Raw genomic sequence first — 12,932 nt, forward strand, 5'->3', positions numbered from 1 at the left:
AACCCCATGGTTTCTAGAAGGACTATTGTAACTTTCACTATTTTCTAGCATGCCTACTTGGCGCCAGCCTTCCACTTTGAATTCTATGTATATTGCTAAGCTACATGAATTTCACTGGTCACTGCCACATCTCCTGGACACAACTATCTTTGCACAGTATTTTTTCCTTAGGAACTGCTGCCAATGTCTTAGATCCCAGTGGGTCACGGCAGCAGCCCTGATGCGTTACAGTCACAATTTATAAAACGTACTCATGTTTAAGAGAATTGTTTAATGGCATATCTATTGTTCTTTCTTCAGAGTGCGTGGCTAGTCACCCTTTATAAATCTTTCCATCTTTATGAAGGTTCAAATGATAGAACCCCACTAGTTTCTGTTGTTCTTCACAATCCTTTCTGAAGCCTTACTCAAGTTTAGGTCCGTTCACTTTGAATTCATCGGCTTCTTTATTACGAAGATATAGCAGCACACTATTGTAGAAGTAGCATGGCCTACGTTCTATCTGGGTTCTATCAATCTGCTGGGTATCTATCAGTCTGCTCTGGGTTCTAACTCTAGCTCTTGCACTAGTTATCTATAGAACTTTGAAATAGTTTCTTGATTCTTTGAACCTCGTTTTTTTCTTTAATCTGCAAAATTGGCATAATATATGCTGTATTTAGAAGGTCATTGTGAAACTTAACCAGACAATATCTGTTTAGGAATTATTACAATGCTTGGCTAATGGGAAAAGCTAAAAATTTGTAGCTCTTATTATCATTGTTATTAGCTGTATTCCCCTGCTCTATCCTACAAGCTTGTTTTTACTCCAAAGCAGACCTCTGTGAGACTTCCTGATTATGAAGGAAAGAGATAGAACAAGCAAATTTACTCTGATGGGTTAGTGACCTAATGTGGTGCTCTATGGGATGGTAAATAAGAAAGATTGGGAAGAAAAACTTTTATAGCAAAGACTGAATATCAGAGGTAAAATATGGGGTTCTGGCTATTCTGATGAAGTTAGCTTTAGTAACTGTGCTAAAGTGGTCTAGAGAAGCTTTACTTGAATGGGTTTGGATTCAGAAATCCTATTACTCTGCCCCCACCCCATCACACCAGCAAGCATGGAAATGGCCTATTTTATTACAAGCTAATTACTATTCACTTTTTATCAGCCAACAAATCGATTTGCACAGCACTTTTTAAAATTCAGGAACTGCAATATGAATTTGTTGAAACAAAGAGGGTCATTACCAAGTCCTATTATCCATCCTGCTGGCTCTCTCCTGGGTTTTAATTATTCTGGCCACGAGTAGACATTGGATAGGAAGGCAGGTCACTGAGGTCCTGCCAGTTTGAGTCATGGTGCTCCGTCTTTCTAAACCTCTGTCAGCCACCTAGTCCTCCTCGCCTTCAAGACCCAGCAATGGTATTAGATAATAACGAGTCACTCCTACTCCTCCTTCTCCTCATCATCATCCTCAATTAACCAGCACTCAGCTCCCAGTAGTGCAGATTATGAAGCCAGTGAGTCCCTGGGGTTTGGAGAAATTCTAAAGGTCTAGAAGAAGGAAGTGAAGGAGAGAGATAATTGTCAAAGTGAGGCCTCAAAATTAGTAATGTGATTCTGTAGGTCTGCCACAACACCTACCAGCATGTTCGATACCCAGCTGCAATTGTTTTGAGTGACTGCCTCAGGAGAGAGGAGTTTGGAGTTACAGCTCTGTTTGGTGTCTCAGAAACCAAAGCTAGTAACAGTAGCTGACAAGGAGAGAGTAATTAAGGTAGACTCTGACTGTAAAATGCTCCTTAAAAGTATTAGCACGCATCACCTTCTAATATACTATACAACATATTTATTATGTTCACTGTTATTTTTTCTCTTTTGCTAAAATATAAAAGTCAAAAGACAGAGCCTTTTGTTTGGTTCCCTAATGTCTTCCAAACACCTAGAAGAGTGCCTAGGGCATAGTAAATGCTAAATAAATATCGGTTTGATAGATGCACCCTATTCATTCTCCTAAATAATTAAAGCAACTCTTTAAAGAACATATCCAGTCTATATTCCAAACCCTAGGTTTGTCATTTGTGGGTCTTGTATTGAAATGGTAATAAAGTAATAGAATAATAGTTTAATGCTTGCTTCCAAATTTTATTCCTAAATATGGGGCTAAGCCGATTTTTCTTCTCTCTTCAGCTTTGTGGAGAGTTAAGGGCTTGCTGAGCCCATCATCATAATCTCTTTGACTGTCCCCATCAACCTCCTTTAAGTCTTTACTTAAATTTGTACTTTTGCCATGTTTCTTAATCCCTCTTATAATCATTCCTTATATTTGGTACAATGTCCGATTGACTGAATGGTTCATGCTTTTGGACATGGATGTCTAGTTTTCTCTCTATCTGAAGATTATTCTATCTGAAGAGAAAGAGAAGTCTTTCTCTTCCTGTATTTCCCTCCTCTTTCTCTCTCTTTCTCTCTCTCCCCCCCCCTTTCTCTTTCTCTCTCTCTCTCTTTGTCTCTCCTTCTCTCTCTCTTTGTCTCTCCTCTCTCTCCTATTGCTCAGAAGACTAGCATCAGTGTCAAGCAGACTTCCACACAGCTCTTGCATTGTCTCCCCTGGGAGCCTACCCTGAGCTGTGCCTGACAGGGTAGAGGAGGGAAACGTGAATTCTGAATGTTGATCGTTGCAAAAAATCACAAGAAACTTAGTCTGTTTTATTTTGATCTTTTAAAGTGCAATAACTCCTCTATATCTTGCAGCAAATTGAGTATGAAAAGCAGGGACTTTATGTTCATCTAAGTCAGGGATCCATTTTTGATAGAGTCAAAATCATGATAAACTCTTTATCCACTGATACTCCAGTTCTGGATGTAAGAGTGGCTCACTATTTTCCTAAATTTATATCTCTGGTTACTTCCAAATGAGGTGAAATCTTTCCCCTTTAATGCTGTCTCTTGAAAGCAATAGTCTTTAAATGCATTTAATGCAAAAATGCAATTATTGATGCTCCATAGTAGCCTGTAACCAAAAAGAGATTCGTTTTTATACCCACTTTTGAGTTCACATTTGCAGTTGCTTAAGTCAATCAAATCCCTGTGCTAGCATTTGAAGACATAGTTATAAAATTAAATGCATGTGCATGCATGCACACAAGTGCTCACATACACACACACCATTTATAAATAAAAATACATGTTTATCCTTTAAATCATTTATTATTTAAATGCTGTTTAATTAGAGCAATTTGATTGACAATGATAGCACCTATATGTCCCCATTTTGTTTCATATATCACTTTGATTTTTTTAACATTAAAATATAAGGATCACTATTTTATAGGGGAGAAACTATACTAAATATTTTGGGCTTAAAAAATTTGTCAAAGCATATGTAAATTGTAAAAATTGATTTATTTTATTAAATAAATGATAAAGTGAAGTGAGTTTTTAAAAGTTTGTCATCTTTCTCGTTTACCTAAAATTATTTTTAAAATATATCTATGATAATAAAGGAGGGCCTTTGATTTCAAGGTATAGATGTGAGTGTGTTAAGTGATTAGAAATGCCTAAGAAATGCGTGCTGTGCTTGTGTTCTTTCTCTCTACCATTATTTTACTTTCAAATAAGTGCCATCAGCTACCTGTATCTTTACTGAGGCTGACTCTCCCTGGGCAAACCTTGTCAGGATGTATGTGTAGGTAGAAGCCCTCCCGCATTTTGTGAGTAGAGCAGCCCCGCACATGTGAGAGAGTTTTGGCTTATATTGACTGTGACAAGCCTAACAACCTTGAGTGATTCAGATGCCATCTCCCTAATTTAACATCTCATCCAATTTGTGAATGAAATGTAGCTTGGTGCTTTTGAAGTTTTGAATTAATGGAAGAAGAATAGGAAGCTGCCTAGAAGGCAAAATGTTCAAGTAATGGCTAGGTCTATTAAGTTGTCTGGTGGTGTTTGGGGATTCTCATTAACTAGGGTTGAAAAGGTTCTAGGCTACATTTACCTTATCTCCCAATCTCTGTAGTGTCATACCTTATTACTATCCATTTTTGTATTGTTAGACTAGTCCTGTGGTACAAGTGAATTATGAATTCAACCTTATTTCCATTTCCCAGATGTGTGGTGGATTAGACACAATTCTATTTCTCCCTGAGGGTTGTTCTAATGTTCCTAGATATGGTAAATCTGCTTGGTTTCCTTGTTTTGTTTTCAAATAATCCTGTGAAAGATCTGTTAGTAATGTTTACATGAGATACAGCTGGAGAATAAAACCAAAAAGAAAAATTATAATGCTGTGAGATAAAGACCTTAAACTTGTAGAGATCTTAAATTCTTTTTTTATTTTTCTTGAGTAAAGGGCCTTCTTTTATACTAGACTACAAATTCAATAAGAATATAAAATATGCCTTTTTCATTCAGTACTGAATATTCAATGCCTAGAAGAGTGCTTGGCATATCGTAAAGGTCAAAAACCCTCTTAAATGAGTGAAAAAAAATATGTATATATGTATATCCATATAAATATAGATATACTAGTGTGCATGTGTGTGCATATATAAATAAATGTGTAAGAGCTTCCTAAGTTAAACTTGCACCTAAATAGGTATCTCATTTAAAAAAGAGAGAGATTAGTTGGTACAGATAGTAATAGTCTAAGAAGTTTTTATTAGAGTTAAGAGATCAAATGGATACTGAAATATCTATTGAAGATACTCTCTATATCAAGAATTCCATGGGGGAATTGTAGCCTGCCATTAAGTGTCTTCATTTAGAATTTAGCATTATATATATGTGTGTGTATATATACATATATATATATAAATAAATATATGTAATATATATGTCTATTCCAGCGATCAAATATGTGATCAAGAACGATTTCCTTGGTTTCACTCTAAAAGGAGAACCATTATCTTTGGTATACAAGCCTCGGGCCTCTTTTTCATGTTTCAGTAGACCATGGGCAGAGCTGTTATAAACGGTGTTTAGTGAATGAATATGAGATCATGGAAGTCTCATAAGAGAGAATGTTTGCCCCAGCTGAGTTCCCCAGAAAGTAGAGTTCAAAGCAGAAACTAGCAAATTATTTTGTTATTTATCAGTAGGAAAAAATCTGTAGAACCAGGACAGAAGAAAATGGAAATGAAAAAAAGGAGAGATAGCAAATATATAGTACCTAATGGTGCTGAATTCTGCTCTCCCTCAAGCAAAGCTATATTTTGTAGGATGGCCTTCCAAATCCCAGCAAACCATTGCTAATCTCAGGTTGGTAGGTCTCAAAGTTGGAGAGAGAAAACTTGACCCCTTGATTACTATTTTCTTGTAGATCAATGACTCACTCCTAAGAGGTGGTGCATACAAAATGCCTTTCAGAGTTGAGTCTATGCAGAAGCCAGGTGGGAATTCAGCATCTCAGTCTACAGTGGCATTGGTGAAGCCCAAAGTCTCAGTCATGGTCATTATCTTAACCATGGGTTGGGATTCCAAGTGAAGTCAGTCTGATCTTAGGCAGTGCTGGTTGCTGGAACGATGACTGGGAGAAACAACTGACTCAGGATTCTGGAGACAGGTGAAGCTAGGAGGCTATGAGGTGGTGCCTAAGTAGTGTCTAATTCCCTATGGGAATTACTGATACATCAAGGAGCCCTGGACCAAATTTCTTTGGAGGAATGCCTCAAACACATGATCCAGGAGAGCTAGGCGGTAAAAATAATTCTGTAATGGTAGAGAGGCCATAAAAGAGAAGATGCAGGAAAATGTGACTCAGAAGTCAGTCAAGAAAAACAAAGTTTGTGAGACATATTGAGTTAGTGAAAGGATGTTCTTTTGAGAGAATAAAGTGCTCTGTGATGGATATTACAATAAGGATCGGCAACTTTGTAATTATTGCTTCAATCTGGTATCCTTGAAAGTGCCCAGTATACTACTGTTTATGCAGATCTGACACTCAAATGGCAGGAATGAGGGATTCCCAAAATGAGAAAGGGAAGAAAGGATGAAAGGAAACAGTGAAGAAAGGCAAAATGAAAGAAAGAATTTAAAGGTTAAGGAAAATTAAACCCAAACAAATCCTCTTTCTGTTGATGAAAATAACACTATTAGCACTTTTAACCTTTATTTTAAAAAGTAGATCATATTCTGAGAAACTGAATAAGTATTTGTGCTTGTAAAAGAATGGAAGTAAATGTAGATATTGAGGGACATTTATTGAAATCCAGGTCACATTCATCATATGCTTCCATGGAGCACCATTGAAAACTAAACATCTGTGTAATTCCTGTAATTCCTGGAAGGTTTCTCTCATTATATATGCTTAACAAGTCATTAGTAGATTTTCTTTCAAAGTTTGCATCATATTACTTAGTATTAATAGTACCTAAACTGATGGAGTGTCATCATAAATTATTCTAAAGAGTCCCACAATTTTTCAGAGAAAAAATTATAATTTCAGAGATTCAGGGTGTTGAAAACTTACCAATATAGTTTTTCAAGCTTTACTAATAGCCCTTAAGAGACCTTGAGCTTATTGACTAAAGGTGGCATTCTGGAACCCAATACCATTTCGCTATCTATTTGTTCAACAAATATTTGTTGAGCTCTGTGTCAGGCGCTATGCTGGGTGACGGTGAGACAATGGAGAACAAGGTGTACATGCTTCTCAATCTTATGGAGCTCATATTTCAGTTGAGAAGATAGACAAATACAAATAACCTGAAATACATTTTAGAAGAGTATAAATTCAGTATGTACAATGGGAGAAATAAACAAGGAACTGAAGGTCAAAGAGTTTTTCTGAGGACCTCACATTTAAGCTGGAACATTAAATATAAGTAGCAGTACGCCCGTGAAGAGTGAGGGAGAAAGTGTTTCAGCAGAAAAGGTAGCATCCAGTGTTTTCTTCCTTGAGAAAGAAAGAAAGCATTAGGTGTTTCAAGAACTTAAAGAAGTTCAGCATGGCTGTGGCATAAAGAGGTCAAGAAGGGTGGCTTACAATAACGAGAAAGAAATAGGGTGAAGTCAGATCATGCCTGGCTGGTCAGACCATAGTAAGAAATTTAGGTTTTAATATAAGAGAAATGGGAGACCACTTAAATGTTTTGAGTGGATTAGTAGCTTGATTATAATTTAGGAAATTAACTGTGGCTACTGAGATATGAATGAAACAGGGCCAAGAATGGATGCATGGAGACCAATTAGGAAGCTGTTGGCATTAGTCAAGGTAAGTGATGGTGGCAGTTTAAACCCGGACACTATAGATTAGGAGATGAATCAATGTTGCAAATAATAATCAAATAGTAGAAAGAGATGTGTGCCATAAAATCATTCGCATGTACTATAATGGGAGATGAGAGAACAGCAAGATTATGTTTGATTTACGGCAAAATATGGATATAACAGAAGATAATTTAAGAAGATATGGTATTTGAGCTTCATATTACAGAATTGGGGGATGGAGGAAAGCCATTGAAATACAATAGATAGTATATGCCAAGCTGCAGAAGGAGAGGGCACAGCCTTTGAAGGCCTATTGAGCACTTCTATTTGAGTGGAGGGTGGGCTGGAAAGGGCATGATGGAAGATGGGTACATGAAGCAAGTGCAACAAGAGTGTAGGGGACTTCAGTCCTGGGTGGAGGTGACAGGGCATTAAGCAAGGTGACATTGTGGCCATAACTTTGCTTTTGAAAACTTTGCTTTTGAAACAATGGAGAAGAGACAGCCTGGATGAAGTTGATTCTATGGACAATAACAGAATTCTTGAAATGACTGAGTATGCAGTGTAATGGTTCTGAGGTAGGAAGATGGAGGACTTGTTCCAAGAACTAAAAGAGGGAGTGCAGAGTTAGGAGCAGATATGCAAAAGAAAATGATGACTCTAGCTCCTTTCATTTTTCACATATTTAATTCTTTTTTTGCTCTTCATGTTTTTTATTTATTTATTTATTTATTTTTTGAGACGGAGTCTTGCTCTGTCACCCAGGCTGGAGTGCAGTGGCCGGATCTCAGCTCACTGCAAGCTCCGCCTCCCGGGTTTACGCCATTCTCCTGCCTCAGCCTCCCGAGTAGCTGGGACTACAGGCGCCCGCCACCTCGCCCGGCTATTTTTTTGTATTTTTTAGTAGAGACGGGGTTTCACCGTGTTAGCCGGGATCGTCTCTCGATCTCCTGACCTCGTGATCCGCCCGTCTCGGCCTCCCAAAGTGCTGGGATTACAGGCTTGAGCCACCGCGCCCGGCCAACTCTTCATGTTTTTGAAAGTCCTTTGTTGTGGGACAAAAAACCGTTAAAGCACCATTCTCCCCAGTCTAACATGAGTTTGAATATATATTTCGATTTGATACTTCAGCCACGTATGTTCCTGCACCAGAACAAACTAAAAATATATAGCTGCTAGATTGGTAGCAATCATAGTAAATTATTTGTAATCTGCACTCCTAAATTCCTAAATATAATTAATGCACTTGAGTTCAAAGCACTTCTTCACTTACGTACTTACTCTATTTTGTCAGTGTCTTATTGTGAAATCTCTTTATTTCCAATTATGTTGACAAGATTATAATTTAAATAAATAAAAATAAAAAGTAGTTTACAATCCTGTTTTTTAATACTTTGTAGTTGTATCTGTTTCTATATTTATCCTGAGATCTTATATATATTATATTAATATATCTACTATATATAGTTTATATTATATATATAAACAATAGCCATTATTCAATGAAGGTCTATGAAGTAGCAGTTTCAGCACTAGCTACGTTATTTAGATTACTTATAATTCTTATAAAAACTGTAAAATGGAAATATTTTCAAACTCACTTTACTTCTTAGAAACTAACGTTCTGAAAAGTTAAGCTGCCAAGAACACACATAATTAAATGCTGGAGTTTGCATTTACCTCCAGATTTGTCTGATTCTGAAGCCTGTGCTTCCTTTTTCACTAAAATCCTTTCAACCAAAATGTTTTAACTGACCTAGAGTAGTGGTTCTTTAAAATATTGGTCTCTGGATATCTTTTATACTCTTAAAAAATATTGAGGGCCCCCAAAGAATGTCTGGTTATGTGGGTATTACATCTATGAATATTTATTGTATGAAAATCAAAACTGGATGTTTAAAATATTTATGTATTTATTCATTCACAAATAAATAATAATCCCATTATGTCTAACATAAATATCTTGTTTTGCATGAAAAAATAACTATATTTTGCATAACAAGAAAAATGTAGTGATAAGAGTGGCATTATTTTACGTTTTAAAAATCTCCTTGCTCTCTGGCTTATAAAAGATGCCTGGAATCTCAGATCTGCTTCTGCCACTGAGCTCCAGGATATGTTTCTTTATTGAGGTATATGGACAAAAGCAATCCTTACTCAAAGAAGTGTAAGGATGAATAAATATGAGTTAGAAAAGGGAGGGGTATGTTAATAGCCATTTTGGACAGGTGTAGATATAACTATATATTTTTTAATACTATACCAAAAATCGACAAGTTACATATCAAGGTTGGGTGCAATGTGAAATATGAAATCATACCTATAAACTTACCATACTGTTTCATTAAATTCACTGATATATTTTGTATCTTGAATTAATCTTTTGCTCATGCTTAATTTTGTAATGTTATGCATTAGTCATTTGAAAAATATTGGTTTCCTGAGCTTTGCAGATCTTCCAAATGTTCATAAATTTATTCATTAATATTATCACTGATTCTATCAGAAAAGTCATTAACTATTGGGAAGCAGTTCTGTGCATGGTGGCAGAGTTTTCCACAATTTTAATTTTTGCTAGAAACCTCAGATTTGAGCAATGGCAAAAGCTACTGTCCATTGCTTTATTTTAAATAACAAGTTCACATAGTTAATTTTATGAGACAGTGTCTACTCAATCCTCATGTCTTAATAGCCATTGTTTTGTGCATGTCTTTCAACATCTTTCAAAAATGACATTCCGTTGTTTAAAAAAGTGGCTAGTTCAGCTTGCAACTCAATAGTACACGTGTTTTCCTTGAGACCACCACTGTGTTTGGTATGCAGCAGAAGTGTTTTGTGCATACCACTTACAACATACACTCAAGATGGAACTTAATTAAATTAATAATTTTTACTACTTCTTTAAGGACATTCTTAGGTAAAATATGTTTTTTTTTTTTTCATCTGAGCTTATGTGGCAATGAGTAATACAATGACTACTATAGTTTGGTGCCACTGCCTTGTTACACATATTAAGACATTGTCAGTTCTACTCACTATTTCATTTATACCATTGGTGCAATTGTCAGCACAATCAAAAAGGCCAACATTACCTTAATTTTTAAATGAAAATAGTTGGACTCTGCACTTAGCCTGAAAAACGTCTTGGATACTTCCAGGGATTCACAGACTCCACTTGAAGACCTGCTGATCTGGATCACAGTTTTAGCCAGCTGAACAGAATATATCAATATTTGCCCTATGCATTTTGTGGTGTTTTCCATTCCAGCATTATATAAATGTCTCTTGAATTTGACCCTTATTTTCGATGGACTGTGAAATTACATAAAACAAATTCATGTAGTATGGAGATATAAATGCTGCCCTGGTGAGATTTTTTAGCAATGCGAAAACTTCAGAGCTGCTTCTTCCTCTAAAACCACTTTTTATTTCTGTTAAAAAGGAATCAGCTTCTATTCCTATGCCCTTTCCTTCCAAAATCCTTGCATGCTTTCCCAAATATAATAAATACTTAACATTTCAAACTGTTGAAATAAGTTTATTTTGTTGTTGTTGTTGTTTCCAGAACACTTGCTTAGCATGCCTTTGACCAAATTTTTTGATAATGGGCTTAATAATGTTTGTTTTTCTTTTCCTCTAAAATTTTTGACAAACATCAACTCAGCCTAAAAGTGAGCAGAATACATAGACTGTTTCATATGGGAAAATAGCTATGGACTTTCTGTTGGAAAAATAAATAAATAAAAAATAAAAAATAGCTGTGGCTTTTCATATGATTATGTAGGCAACAAGAACCAGCATCCATAGAAATATCTAAAACTTGTCAGATGATGAAAATACATTGAAATCAGTCTTTGCCTGTTGTATTACAGGACCTTACATAAAGAAGATGTAATTATCTGGTTAATGAAGATTTTGTTGTTGTTTTTCCTGTTCTCTATTCTTTGTAACTCAGAATTAGTCCAAAAGATTTAAGATTTCTTCACCCTAAATTCCCTTTTTCTTTCTCATCTGGTAAATACTGTTGATAACCAGAGTTTTTTGTTGTTGTTGTTGTTTTGGTTTTTTTTGAGATGGAGTCTCAATGTGTCATCAGGCTGGAGTGCAGTGGCGTGATCTCAACTCACTGCAACCTCTGCCTCCCAAGTGATTCTCCTGCCTCAGCCTCCCGAGTAGCTGGGATTATAGGCGCGTGGCACTGCATCCAGCTAATTTTTGTATTTTTAGTAGAGACAGGGTTTCACCATGTTGGCCAGGATGGTCTCGATCTCTTGACCTCGTGATCTGCCCACCTCAGCCTCCCAAAGTGCTGGGATTACAGGCATGACCCACCACGCCTGGCCACCAAAGCGTATTTCATGTAGTTTCTGAACATCTCTCCTCTGCATCATGATAACAGCTCACTGCGGCTTTGACCTCCTGGGCTCAAGTGACCTGACTTTATTCAGATATGCAGATATGCTCCAAAGAATGTGCTATTTATTAAGATAACCAGACCAACTTCTTCCCAGTCTCCTGGCATCAGAATCTACATATTACCTCTTCCTTCCTTTCTTCCCCTTTGCCTCTCCCCCTCTTCCTTCTTGACTCCCTCTTTATTTTTTGAAATAATTTTTTAGCATGTTGCAGCCATTGCAAAGTTGAAACTTCTCTCTTTTTCATGAAAAATGAAGTTTTTTGAAATTTTGTCTTAGAGTTGTAAAAAACAATAAACTTATACTTTTGAGTTTACTTTTATATCAGATGTAAGTGGCAATGCTAGCTATTTTTCTTGGTTTAGCGAAACCAAGTTCATGCCAAGGTAGTCACTGTCTTCTTTTAGAATTGGCAGAATCTAGCACACCGTTTCTTACACATAGTAAGTGGTTTGTGAATATTCTTCGAATGAATTAAATTTTGAAGGGAAGATATCCAGGTTAAGGAACTCCTTCTCAAAAAAGAAAAGGTAGCAAGAAAACATGAACATTTGCACAAATGCATATTTCACATTCAGAAACAAGTTATTTTTAATTTAATTTAATTAATTTATTTATTGAGACAGGGTCTTGACCCAGGCTGAAGTGCAGTGGTACAATCATGACTCACTGCAGCCTCAACTTCCTGGGCTCAAGCTATTCTCCTGCCTCAGTCTCCCAAGGAGCTAGTATTATAGGTGCACATCATCACACAGAACTAATTTTTAATTGTTTATAAAGATGAGAAGGGGGTAGGGTGCCTCATTTTGTTGCCCAGGTTATTCTCAAGCCCTTTGCCTTAAGTGGTCCACCCATCCCGGCCTTTCTAAGTGTTGTGATTTCAGGATTGAGCCACCATACCTGGCCAGAGCAATTTATATTTGTATGCTGTGGAATAGCTCAATTCTATATTAGAGTCTGAGATATATCTGGGAGAGATTTTCTTTTATGTCTGTTCATGTTGTTTACATTTTCAGATTTCCAAGGAGGTAAAAAAAAAAAAAAAGAGAGAGAGAAAAAAAAAAGGGGAACACATTTGTCTCTAAAACACACACATTTGTTGCTTTGTCCTACTTATTCAGAACAGATTGGTTGCCAATGTGTAGGAAGCTGCTTCATCTTCATACACAGATTCAACATTTCAATTTCTGAATAACATTCATACTGACCATAAAACAATTCCTTATTTATTTTAATGCTATTTTAACCACCATTACGCTCGGCGTCTGAATCTGTATCATCCTACAAGGTACCAGAGTAATCTTCTCAGTTTGGTTATATAC

The sequence above is a fragment of the Macaca mulatta genome, chromosome 18, assembly GCF_049350105.2.
Source record: "Macaca mulatta isolate MMU2019108-1 chromosome 18, T2T-MMU8v2.0, whole genome shotgun sequence".
NCBI classification, from domain to species: Eukaryota; Metazoa; Chordata; class Mammalia; order Primates; family Cercopithecidae; genus Macaca; species Macaca mulatta.